This window comes from Myotis lucifugus, unplaced genomic scaffold (genome assembly GCF_000147115.1).
Source record: "Myotis lucifugus unplaced genomic scaffold, Myoluc2.0 scaffold_5, whole genome shotgun sequence".
Classification (NCBI taxonomy): Eukaryota; Metazoa; Chordata; class Mammalia; order Chiroptera; family Vespertilionidae; genus Myotis; species Myotis lucifugus.
The window spans coordinates 18,741,621-18,754,221 of NW_005871053.1; positions in this window are offsets into that span (position 1 = coordinate 18,741,621).

The following is a 12,601-nucleotide window of genomic DNA, read 5'->3' on the forward strand; positions in this document are numbered from 1 at the left end:
AGCCCACAAATAGATATGAGTTTACTATTTAATATCTGTTCAATTTATACCCATCCTACCATTACCTCCCACATACTTTAGTATCATGTTAGGACTTGAAATACTTTAGACTGACAGAAAGGTAAGTTTTAGGAAGTCGTTTATCCTATCCCTCTTTTTTCAAACTGAGCTCTTCTTAAAATATCCTTAGACATGAGGTTGAAAGTCTTCCCAAACCATTGTGTACATGTGTTTTCTTTTGAGGATACAGGATTTGGAGGGAAACCAGAAAAGTACAGTTTAGAAGTAAATTCGCTGCTTCCCAATTGTTGATTGGACCGATAGATAGAATGAGAGGAACCCACAGAATTTGATCTTATTCTTGACAGAGCACTAAAAGAACTGCCAGTGCCCCAGCCTTGACCTAATCCCAGTTGGTTTAAAGAAATGGATAGGAATGAAAGAGGGCACACTTAGTGCTCTCAGGGGAAACAAAAACAAAACCTTATAGTGCTAAATCAGAGCAGAGTTCTACAAGAACTAAATTGTTACATTAGTTTGGTGACCAAGGCCATCCCCTTTAGCAAAGTACAGAGACTAGAAACTAGCTTAACAGTCCTATTTGCTCCAGTCCTGCAGTGGTCAGTGACTATGAACTTGGTTAAATGCCTAGTTATAGCAGAAAATCCTATAAAAGTCTAAGATATGAAGGACGTGGTTGTGACTAGCATGGTATGCCTACTATGGAGATAAACTAAGAATAATCTATATTTAGAATACCTTAATTTTTGCCCAAACCTTTATCAAACGTTTTTGAAATAAGAAACTTTGGGGAGGTAGGGTGTGATTTATTGGCAACTGAGAAGCTACCCATTAGATGATACAACACACAGCAAAGAGGCTCTGGAATTCTAGCTATGAAGACATTCACGCTAGATTTAAACCCAAACAATCTGTTTCCTGGAATGGAGTACTTGGGATGGGAAATTGGATAACCAAGTGGAAACAATTAGTAGGTAGTTAGAAGTAAGAAACTGATTTTATGTGAGAAGTTAGAGTTTAAAACATTTGAAGAAACTCACTACCATAAGTATTAATTTTGAAGATGGATGGGTACAGGGACAAGAATAAAGCCTTGAGTTAATGGCTAAAAGGAGAAAAGGGAGTCAGCAAAGGAGATAAGCTTTGAAGAGGTGGAAAAAGAATTCAGTGTTTCAGAGACGGAAGCTTGGACAAATTTTTAAGGAAAGAAGATAATCAACAGTTCCAAATACTCCAGAGAGATTTAATGAGGTAAAAACTGAGAAAATGACATGGGGCTGATAGAAAAGCACAAGAGAAAAATTATTTCAGGGTTTGGTATGAGTGGAAACTAGATTACAAAAGCTTAATATGAGAATTAGGTGATGAAATTAACACAATCAATAAACATTACTGAGTTCAGGAATTTGGCAGTGAAAGATAGTTGTATTGATGCAGTAGTAAGAGAAGACAATGTTGAAGCAGAGATTTGTGGTCAAGGTAGAGAAAAACCTGTGTATGTTAAAGGCAGAGAAAAGGTAGTGGTTCTTTGTTTTTTGTTTTTGTTTTGTTTTTTTATGAAGGCGACCTTAACTGTAAAGAATATACCTCAAAACACTGAGAAATCCATCAAAATTATCTCTGCAAATGTAGTATGTTTTGGATGTATAAATATAAAATAAAAGTTTTTTGTTTTGTTTTTAATTAAATTTATTGGGATGATAGGATCATACAGGTTTCAAGTGTGTATTTCTATGATACATGACCTGTATATTACATTGCATTCCCACCACCCAAAGTCAAATCATTTTCCATCACCATATGTTTTCCACCCTTTACTTTTTACTACCCTTTCACCCCCTTCCCTCTGGTAACCACCATACTATTGTCTGTGTCTATGAGTTTCCATTTTATATCCCACATATAAGTGAAATCATATAGCTCTTGGCTTTTTCTGAGTGATCTCTTTTACTTAGCATAATATTTTCAAGGTCCATCCATGCTGTCACAAATGGCAGTATTTCATCTTTTCTTATGGCTGAGTAGTAATCCCTGGTATATATGTACCATATTTTGTTAATCTTCACCCCAGGGTATTCTTCCATTGATTTTTAGGGAGAGTGGAAAGGAGGGGAAGAGACAGAGAGAGATAAACATCTATGTGAGAGAGACACATTAATCGGTTGCCTCCTGCACGAGCCCTGATGGGGATGGAGCCTGCAACTGAGGTACATGCACTTGACCGGAATCAAACCAAGGGCCCTTCAGTCCACAGGCTGATGGCTCTACCCACTGAGCCAAAACAGCTAGGTCTGCACCATATCTTTTTTATCCAATCCTCTATCAAAGGACACTTTGGTTGTCTCCATGTCTTGGGCACTGCGAATAATGCAAATGTAGTATTTAGCCAACACATCATTCCTCCCAGACAACCCTGGGCCTAAAGCCAAATAAAATGCATTCTTATGAAGATCACCAAGTGATATACCTCCTACTCCCTGTGACTCATTTGAAAAGATATGCCTGCCAAGAGGGGCCTTTTGAACATTCAGAGGAGAGAGCTGATTCTGCCAGCACAGGATCAAGGCCAGGAAGCTCACTCCTGGGATTAGAGCAAGGTCAGTGAGGAAATGAGTGTCAAGGGGTGGGATGGGGAATGGATCAAATGACACGCTCAAGAGGCAGACATTTCACAGACGTTTGAGTGGGTGTTCATGTCATCACTTGGCAAATCTCATGGCAGAGTCAAGACCCAGGTGGCAGTCTGTCTCCACGGAATAAGGCAACGGACTGCCTTGAATGACAAGCAGCCCTGCTGTCAATGCCCCTTGTACTTAATAAACAAGTTGGGAAAAAGGGACAAAAGCTTGTAATCAGCCTAAGTGCTGATAGACACAAAAGCTAGTCCTTTCCCAGATACTCAAACCTCCTACACACCTGTGAGGCAAAAGGGAAACAAATCTGCATTTATCCTTGCTCAGTGCTAGCACTGAAGGAATCTGGGAAAACCAAGTCCCATACTCCAGAGTTCCCAGAATTGAAACTAGATTCCAGCAGTCTTGCTTCCCTGCTAGAGATTCTCTCATTAGCTATGCTAACTCTTTGCTGCCTCTGAGTGACCCCCAATGCAACCAATTTAGTTATTTGACATTTAAGGTATTTTCCATTTGAATCAGAAGCTACTAATCCACAGTTAAATCCTTAAGTAATAAATTTGTCCTTTCTAAGCAGGTGGGTAAAAATCCTCACCTCTTTGAATGCCCAGAGCTAACAATTAACTTTCCATCTTTACGTCTACATCCAATCTGTCAAAAAGAAAAATTAAAACATCCTCCCTGGAACACAAAATTCAAAAGCTGAAAAATATCTTAAGAATTAACCTCTATGCCCTATTCTTTGACTAGCAGGTTAAAAACTGAATTTGCACAAATCCAGCCTTCTCTTATTTGTGAAGATAAAAAGGGTCTTTGCTGGCTGAAGGGGAAAGGGCTGGCCATGCTGATACAAAATCATGAAAAAATAGTGCAAAAGTGAGTGCAGTGAAATGGTTTAACTAGGAGCCTGGGGGTAATTATAAGACAAATACCTGCCAGTTGATAAGAGTGTGAAATGTTGCCCCGACTGGTTTGGCTCAGTGGATAAAGCATCAGCCTGCGAACTCAAGGGTCCCAGGTTTGATTCCAGTCAAGGACATGAACCTTGGTTGCGGGCCCATCCCCAGTGGGGGGTGTGCAGGAGGCAGCTGATCGATGTTTCTCTCCCATCGATGTTTCTAGCTCTCTATCCCTCTCCCTTCCTCTCTGTAAAAGATCAATAAAAATATATTTTTTTTAAAAAAGAGTGTGAAGTGTTAAGTCTGCTACCCAGTGGTATATAGGCACAGTCTAAACCTCAGAAAGGGAAGGGAAAGATGGCTGAAAATCAGATGTAAAGTTTTTCTGGAATGTATTGAGCCTGGCCCTGATCAATGATCCCTCTGAGCCCTAGCCAGTTTGGCTCAGTGGATAGAGCATCGGCCTGCAGACTGAAGGGTCCCGGGTTTGATTCCGGTCAAGGGCGCATGCCTGGGTTGTGGGCTCAATTCCCAGTGTGGGCATATAGGAGGCAGCTGTTCCATGATTCTCTCTCAGCATTGATGTTTCATTTTCTCTCTCTCCCTCTCTCTTCCTCTCTGAAATAAATAAAATATATTTTTTAAAAAATGATCCCCCTGAATATCCAGTAAGTTGTTCTGTCTGCTTCCTCCACCCACCATAATATACCCTAGGCTGATAGGCACCCATATAGCCTGACACTGGCATCTGTGCTGCTTGGTTGATGTAATGTCATGCCTCGTTAAATATTTTAATATCACCCCTGGGTATATCCAAAACTGGATTCATAATCTCCTCTTAAAAGCTGTCCTCATTAAGTCCCTTTCTAAAAACGTTCTTTCTCATATGCTTTCTTTGACCATGCCACCTCCACATCCTAAGCACCCAGTTAACCTCAGTTAGCTTTTGACTCTTGTCCCACATTGGTCTTCCTTCTCCCCAATCCAAGCAGTCTCCAGATTCAATGGATTTGGCGGTTATAGCTTGAGATTCTGCAGGGCACCACCAGTTATATACTAGAGATGCAGGAAGATTAGACCAACCATCACTGTTGTCCAATGGTGGGTGGCTGGGGAGAGGAACAAATGCCCAGGCAGGTGTAGTTGCTAGTGGTGTCTACAGCCTGCAGTAGAGGCTTCAACCTGGTGAACAAGTACGAGATCAAGGGGCAGAGATCTCCAGCTATAAACCAGGTGGTCTGCAAAGAGGGGCAGGCAGTGGGAAAGGGGGACTAGGAGTTGAGTCATCAGATATCTAGAGCATGTGATACTTGGAAGTTGTCACATGGCTCATCACATGGTTCATGGTTGGTCTATTGAGAAGCGTCTGGGCTGACACTGCCATAAGGTTCAGCCAATGGCAAGGAAGGAGAGCAATAAGACAACACGGATCAAGGGCCGTTGAATATGACTGTGTTCTGAGCAGTTAGCACAAGAGAAATTCAGGAACAGGGATGAAGGCAGGAAATCAGTTGTAAGAACTGTGTTATGAGGCAGGGAGGGGAGGGCCCAAGAATAAGGTAGAATATTAGATTATCAGAATTTAATTGTTCAATAAACATGTACCAACTACCTACCATAGGTCATCACAATGGATACTGGGAGAGAGTTTAAATGTAAATGTAGTTAAGTATGATAAGTGCCAAATCCAAATTCAGATAAGATTCAGAAGAGTCCAAAAGAAGGAACGGTCGTTCAGTTCTGCTCCCTGCAGGTGTTACACAAGGCTGCATAGGAGATATGATGTTCAAACACGTTCTTGAAGTCTGATTAAGCCGCAGAAATGTAGTGAGGTACCTTCAGAAGGAGGCCATAGCAAAGGTGCTGGAGATGGAGTGACCTAGAGGACTGCGAATTGTTCAAGCTCATTGCAATGGCAGCAAGGGTGGTTAAGCATCTGCAGCATCTGGCTAGAAGTAGCCCACGATATTCAATATGGGCTAGGCTCAAATATCAAATTTAGGTGGGGTAGAACGGAATTCAAGATCTAAGATACACTGAGCTTGACATTTCTGCACCCACCTCCTCTCCATTCTTCTGGATACTATCCTAATTCAAACTGCCAAAACCTCTTCAGTTTATCTAAACCAATGCAGTGGTTCTCTAACGAGTGTTCCCAGTTAGTAAATACCTCTGCTTCCTCCCAATCTACCCTACACACTAAAGCACGACTTTGAACATGCTTTCCTCCTAAAAAAAAATCTCTTAATAGCTCCCTATCACTGAAAGAATCAAGACTTCTATTTGTATTTTATATTTGAAGGACTCCTGCAGGACTTAGTTAAATATTTACTTGTCTCAAACTATGAAAATAATAGTGATACTTGGAAGTATAGCACATCCTGACAGGTGGTGATGGGTGGGAGGCAGAGAGAAGCACGGTTAGGTGGGGAGATACCACAGGCTGCCTGGCCTAGTCTTCTTTTGTCATTCCATCCCTTAGCATCTTTCCTTCCCCCTCAGTCTTTGGAAGAGTGAACACAGAACCACGGAACCAGAGCTGATGTGATGACAACTTTGAAGTTTTTGTCATATATTGTCCTCTGTGACACTGCCTTGTTTTTTTATGTTGTTTGTCTGATAAGTTCGATCTTAAAAGTGAGTTCTAAACTAAATTAGTACATACCAGCGCCAAAGGTGTTTCTGTATGCACATAGAATGAAATGTATGTTGTTTGTAAACTTCACCAGTATGTAAAAATAGATTTTGGAAAGTATCTTGATGAAATGAAGGAAATGGAAGAGGTTAAGTACTATTTTTATAATATCAGCATTGAACTAATGCGGCTTTAAGTCCAGAATGGTAAGGAATTACTAATTTTAAAATATTCACCTTTTTTTTTGAATGTCGAATGTCATAGACATAATAGCAATAACTACAATAATATATGGCTATAGAAAGTCAAACGTTATCTGTGTAAAAGAGCAACAGTCTAAACCAAAAAAGCAACGTTTGGTGTAATAAAAATTGAGAGGAAAGTGGACAGGCAAGATCAACATTCCTTCTAATTTATTTTGTTTCAAATAACTCTTGTAGGTTTCCCAAAATAGTGTTGCATCATTTCATAGTTACTACCTTGTTTATAAACACATATCCCTTTCCATCACAGTGTAGTCTGAGGGCCTGGGCTCCATTTCAGACAATCCCTATAATAGTGAAAACAGTTTACCTTATTAAGGAAAAGAACTTTATGTATGACATCATTCTCAAAGGACATAAATGGCCTCTGTCTGTTAATAGTCTGCTTTCAAATTCGATTTCATTCGTATGACTGCAGAGACTATAATTTATATAAGCTATATTCAGAGAAATAAACTTCCCCAAACATCTGTCTACCCATGAAACTAAAAGCTCTAAAAACCACTGTTGGCCCCAAACCTGAGATTTTGTTCTAATCGACACCAGGAATTTGGCACAGGAAGGAAGCTGGGTCAGTCTGCCTGATCGGGGTTGGCAGCACATTCCTATGGCTTTCATGAGATAGAGGCCGTTTCCAAGGGCAGCTGACCACAACTATGCTCCCTGCCACTTCAGGAAGAGCTCAAACAGCACGGCCTACTCTGCCTGGGACGGGCCCAGCCACCACCCCAGGCGGGGCGCTCCTTCCTCCAGGACAAGAACACCAGTTAGGATGTTCTGCCTGCAAGGAACAAAAGAGTGAGACAACAAACAGCTGGAAGCAGGGGCAGCTCCTCCGCTGAAGCCAGGGCTTCCCAATGCCCCTGAGGACCAGGTTCCTTCCATCTTTCTGTTCTCCCTGCTCGGACTTCAGTTGGGCTCAGTCTTTTTCTCTATTGATTACGAAATGGCTGCCTCTGTTCCACTGTGTTCATCTTCGCACAATCACTCCAAAACGCAGAAGGAAGACATTTTCCATGCCTCTCTCTTTTTACCTGGGAAGAGGACCTTTCCCACAACCCGCCTGTGGACTGCCCTTCAAGTCCCTTAAGCCCAGAATCCCGTACATGCTCAAGCCCTAGCGGTAAGGGTGCAAAGCAATATTGGTCATTTTCTTGTTTTTCATTTTTGCTTATCAAAGGCTAACTTGATAGAAGTGGTGGCTGGGCAGGGAGCAGGAGAAATAGCAAGGTGCAATTGGATCATTAGTCTCATTGACAGAAATTAACAGCTCCTTTTAAACATAACCATTGAAAGTGTGCTCCTTTGTACTAACATATATGCCCCCTACCAGCATGCAGTGCTATGTTTGTACACTTACATACTAAATAAGAGGGGCACAGCCTCCTTCTAGAATCTAGATGATGGTGGTGATGATGATGATGATGATAAAATACTGGCATTTGCAAAGTCTATTTCTAAGTTATGGTCCATAAAACTGGAAGGTTGATTTTTCCCCCCTTAGATGTCAATTAATTTCTTCAGGATCTTATCCAGATACTTAACCCCTATGACTCAAAGTCTTTATCCATAAACATGGGTATAGCATAAATAACACATGGAGATGGTATATATTTATATTTTCCACAAAATGGATTTTTTCTATGAATTATTTCTAAACTTGGGTAAAGAGGATTGATTGTGTCAATTATTAGATCTCTCCCCGAGGGCAGAGTTTGCCTGAGGGTTGCCATGGTAGGGCCCCAGTTGGTGTTCGGGAAGAAGAGTATAGTAATCACCACACCATCTCACTGGACTCTGTCAATATTTGTTAGATTTCCCAAAGCTGCTGTACTGCCTATTAATAGCTCAACAGCACAAAAAGATAATCAACATTTTCAACAGGAATACTGTGCTGGCATCCAGAACCCACTTTTAAGAAGAAAGATAGGTTCATAAGGGAATTCATTAGCCTGCTTTAGGAATTTTGAAGTTACAGCGAATTAATTTATGTACTTAATAAGTAGACTCATACAATTAAATGGCCATTATGACATGTGACTTGACAATACCGAAAAGCTTCCTCCCCACCCCCAACATTACCCTTATCCATCCTCACTCACAAATATTACTCCCTCTTCAGGGCTGAAAATTATCAGTGAACTCTTTCTTCTGTGCCTGGAGGTAGTAGGAAGGGGAGACAAAGAACTGCAGAATACCACATTTAAAATGCAAATTTGTTACCTGGGAAAATCGTGAGCATCTATAGCAGTGGTTCTCAACTTTCCTAATGCCGCGACCCTTTAATACAGTTCCTCATGTTGTGGTGACCCCAACCATAAAATTATTTTCGTTGCTACTTCATAACTGTCATTTTGCTACTGTTATGAATCGTAATGTAAATATCTGATATGCAGGATGTATTTTCATTGTTACAAATTGAACATAATTAAAGCATAGTGATTAATCACAAAAGCAATACGTAATTATATATGTGTTTTCTGATGGTCTTAGGCGACCTCTGTGAAAGGGTCGTTCGACCCCCAAAGGGGTCGCGACCCACAGGTTGAGAACCGCTGATTTATAGTGTTCTGTTATCACAGTTGCAGAAAACAAGCCTTTGAGTGAATGAGGCTGGACTGAGGGAGGCGGCAAGGGAAGGTGATGAAAAGATGGGGCCTTGCTTCTCTGAGTGTGGTGCAGGGTCCGAGAGCTTGAGCACCACCGGGGAGCTTGTTAGAAAGGAAGAATCTTGGGCTCCACTCAAGACCCACTGAAGGAATCCCGACTGTGGTTTAACAAGGCCCTAGGGCAATTCCTGCAAAGGTTTCAATCCGAGAAGCACTGCTCTAGGGCAGAGGCAGAAATTCCAAGGAATAATCCCTGGTAGAGTGCAGGTGCTTGGAGCCCTGACAGCTGGAGCCACAAATGCTAGAGGTGAGTGAGGGCTTAGGTGAATGGGACAGGCAAGCTCAAGTGGGGGAAGAAGGTACCAAAAGGTAACAATGACAACTGTGGTGATTGCTAGCTTTCTTTAATTAGACACCAACAATGGCAGGCACTATAATAGTGCTTTCCGCGCATGGTTTCTCATCTTCAAAATAACCCTGCAATGCTGATAGCAGAGGAAATGAAGGCTCAGGGAGGTTCATAACTTGCCTAGGTTTCCATAGCCAGCAATTGATAAAATAGAAGCAGGAATTTTGGGGGGTGAAAAAGACAGGTTTAAGAAATTTTAGAAAATATAGAAATCAAGGAGACCATGGAAGAAGCACAGGGCTGCAGAGCAGCAGAAGGTATATTTCCATAGAATAAGGGAGCTGAAAAGCTGCAACAGTTACATTTCCATAGAATGAGGGAGCTGGGAACAGCAAAGGGTCTATATTTACAAAATAAAGAGGAGAAAGCCCTTGCTCCAGAAGGAGAAGAAGAAACCCCAAAGGGAATAGGAAAACAATAGGGAAGGGGGGGGAGGGAGAACCTCACGTGTCCTATGTGAGATTCAACCTTTGAGCCTGGGAGTTACTATAGTAACCAGCCTAAGGGAATGGTGACCAATCAGAGGGGATATCAAGGCACAAGGATCTGCAGCCTTTACAAGCCATAGGGAAAAGGAACTCAGTGGGACCCTTTTCCCCTCCCTACGTGGGAGTCTGTACTTGTTCTTCAATAAATTTCTACCTTTGCTATACCACCTTCTGTCCGTGGATTCATTCTTCAACTCTGATAGACAAAAGAATCTGGGGCATTCTGCCCAGGGGAACACCGCGTGTTCCAGTCCAAAAATTTTGCTTCAAAGTCTGGATCAACTCCTAGACTTGGGAATCAGAGAAACCCAACTCAAATCCTGTCTGTTTCTTACTAGATGTATAACTTAGTCAAGTAAATTTCCTGTCTGTGCCTGTTTCCTCCTCTGGAAAATGGGGATAAGAAGACTTTTTATTTTTAGCATCTAGCATAGTGTGAGGTTGAAATATCACCTATAGAACTAAAAGTGCTTGTCTTTGTAGAATGTGTAATAGTGTACATTAGTTATTAATAGTATATACTATTATTGCTATGTCCACTAAGAAGGGGGTCTCCATAAACAAAGCAACTTTTTCACAGTTTTGCCCATATTGGTTCTATTGGCAAGTCTACTAGAAACAGTGCACAGTGAGGAGTGCAAAATGTGTGTGACATGGCCCTGGATTGTATTCGGCTGTCACTTCTGTAATAGATCTTCATTCACTAAGAGAAGCAGTCAACTTAATCTTTATTTTTTTAAAAAAATGGTATTAGTATCCACCATGTGAAATATGAAAAACGAGACGCAATGCCCACTAACACCTGCCTTGAGGGGATGTTCGCAGCAATGTGACAAATGCAGAGACACTTGGAGTATTACGGAAACAGAGAAGAGGCAGTGCCAGGCACTCCTGGAGTCAGGGAAGACTTCATAGTGTTGCTGTTCACTCCTCCGTGCCTTCTGCAATGATTTATTTCTCATGTTAAAGTATAATATAAAAAAATTAAGGCAATCCTCATTCAACTACATAATAATATGTCATGGATTGTATTTAACTTGTTAATTTAATTAGGAATCAGGGAGATATTAACCCTGGTTCACATGGGAATTGGGGAGCAAGTTAGTAAAGCATTGGTTCCAGGGAGGTGAATAGCATTCACACTGAAGGAGGAAGAAACAAATTGCTCAGAAGCAACAGGGTAGCTAGAAAGGAGCTTGGCGTGGGTATTATAAGAAACCTAGATCTACTCTGGCTCTGCACACAATGGCTCAGTGACTTCTGAAGGTCAGCTTCCCTCTCTGAGCCTTAGCATCCTCATCTGCAGATTGAGGTTGACTAGATGGCCTCTAAGGGAGGAGGACTCAAATGTTAGTGAACATTAATGTCACTGGGAGAAAGCCTGGGTAAAAAGAAAAAAGTGCAGATTCTAAGACCTTCATACCCAGAGATTCCTGATAGAAATCCAAAACCCACTCAGATGGGGCCCAGGGTTCTGCTGCTATTAGTGTGGGGGTTTTTTTGTTTTAACAGCACCCCACGTGATGCCAGTGCAAGTGCAGACCACACTTTGAGAACCCTGCTTGGAGGTCTCTTCCAGCTTTAACTGTCTCCCAGTTGGGATCTGATGTGGCCCTGTGCTCAGGGCCTGGAAGCCTGGGTTCAGCCACCAAGAGCTCACAAGTATCCATGGGATTTCCTTTGTTACCTATTTTCTTTCAGGAGACTGCAAGGATTAATAAACCAGCATTGGCTTGGCATTTAGTAGCTCTTGAAAATAATGTACTGCTATTGCAGAGGACCTTTCTGGAAGGCTTTTAGGTTGTATATTGTTGAGCTCCATTTATTGTCTTACTTATGTAAGATTCTGAGTGGTAAATCAGTATATATATATTATTGCAATATACTATTCTCTCAGCAAATATTAAGGAAGAGATTTTTTAAATCTAATGCAGCTGAACATTTACAATTTTCTGAGAACTAAAATCATAAACTGTCTTGAATGTGTTTGCCTTTCATCTTTGGTTATATTTTTGTATTGATTCTTCTAATGTAGCCATCCAGGTCATTTGAGTGCGTATTAACAACATATAAACATCAGTATTAGACCCTGAGAGGCTTATATTTGTAACTATAGTAAAACAAGTGTATTCATGTCATTCTTTGTTTCTGCAAGAAGCTGACAATGACTTTCAGGGGACTTACACAAGTAGAAACAAGATTTAAATTGACCAAGAGATTAAGGAACTCAGTATTTGTACCTTATATACACTAAGAACTTTTTTTATGATCAAAGAAAGGAGTAAAAATCTAATATCCTCAGTGTTACCAGAGTATAGAGTATATGTCAACAAACATAAACACACACGCGCACACACACACACACACACACATACACACACCTCTACCCCTCATAATCACATACATCAAAAAAAATAACTCCAATTAAGATAAAAATAAGCTAATGATGAAATCTCAGCTGATGTTAAAAGTTACAAAAGCTTAGTTTTCAAAGTGGAATTTGGGCTTTCTTTTATAGTCTAATTAGCACTTCATGTTATGTCTAAAACACAAGAGTACCTGGAAAACAAAAATAATAGAATATATAAATTAACTCTTCATCATGTACGGTGAATGGAAGACACACAGATAATCAATTTCAAAT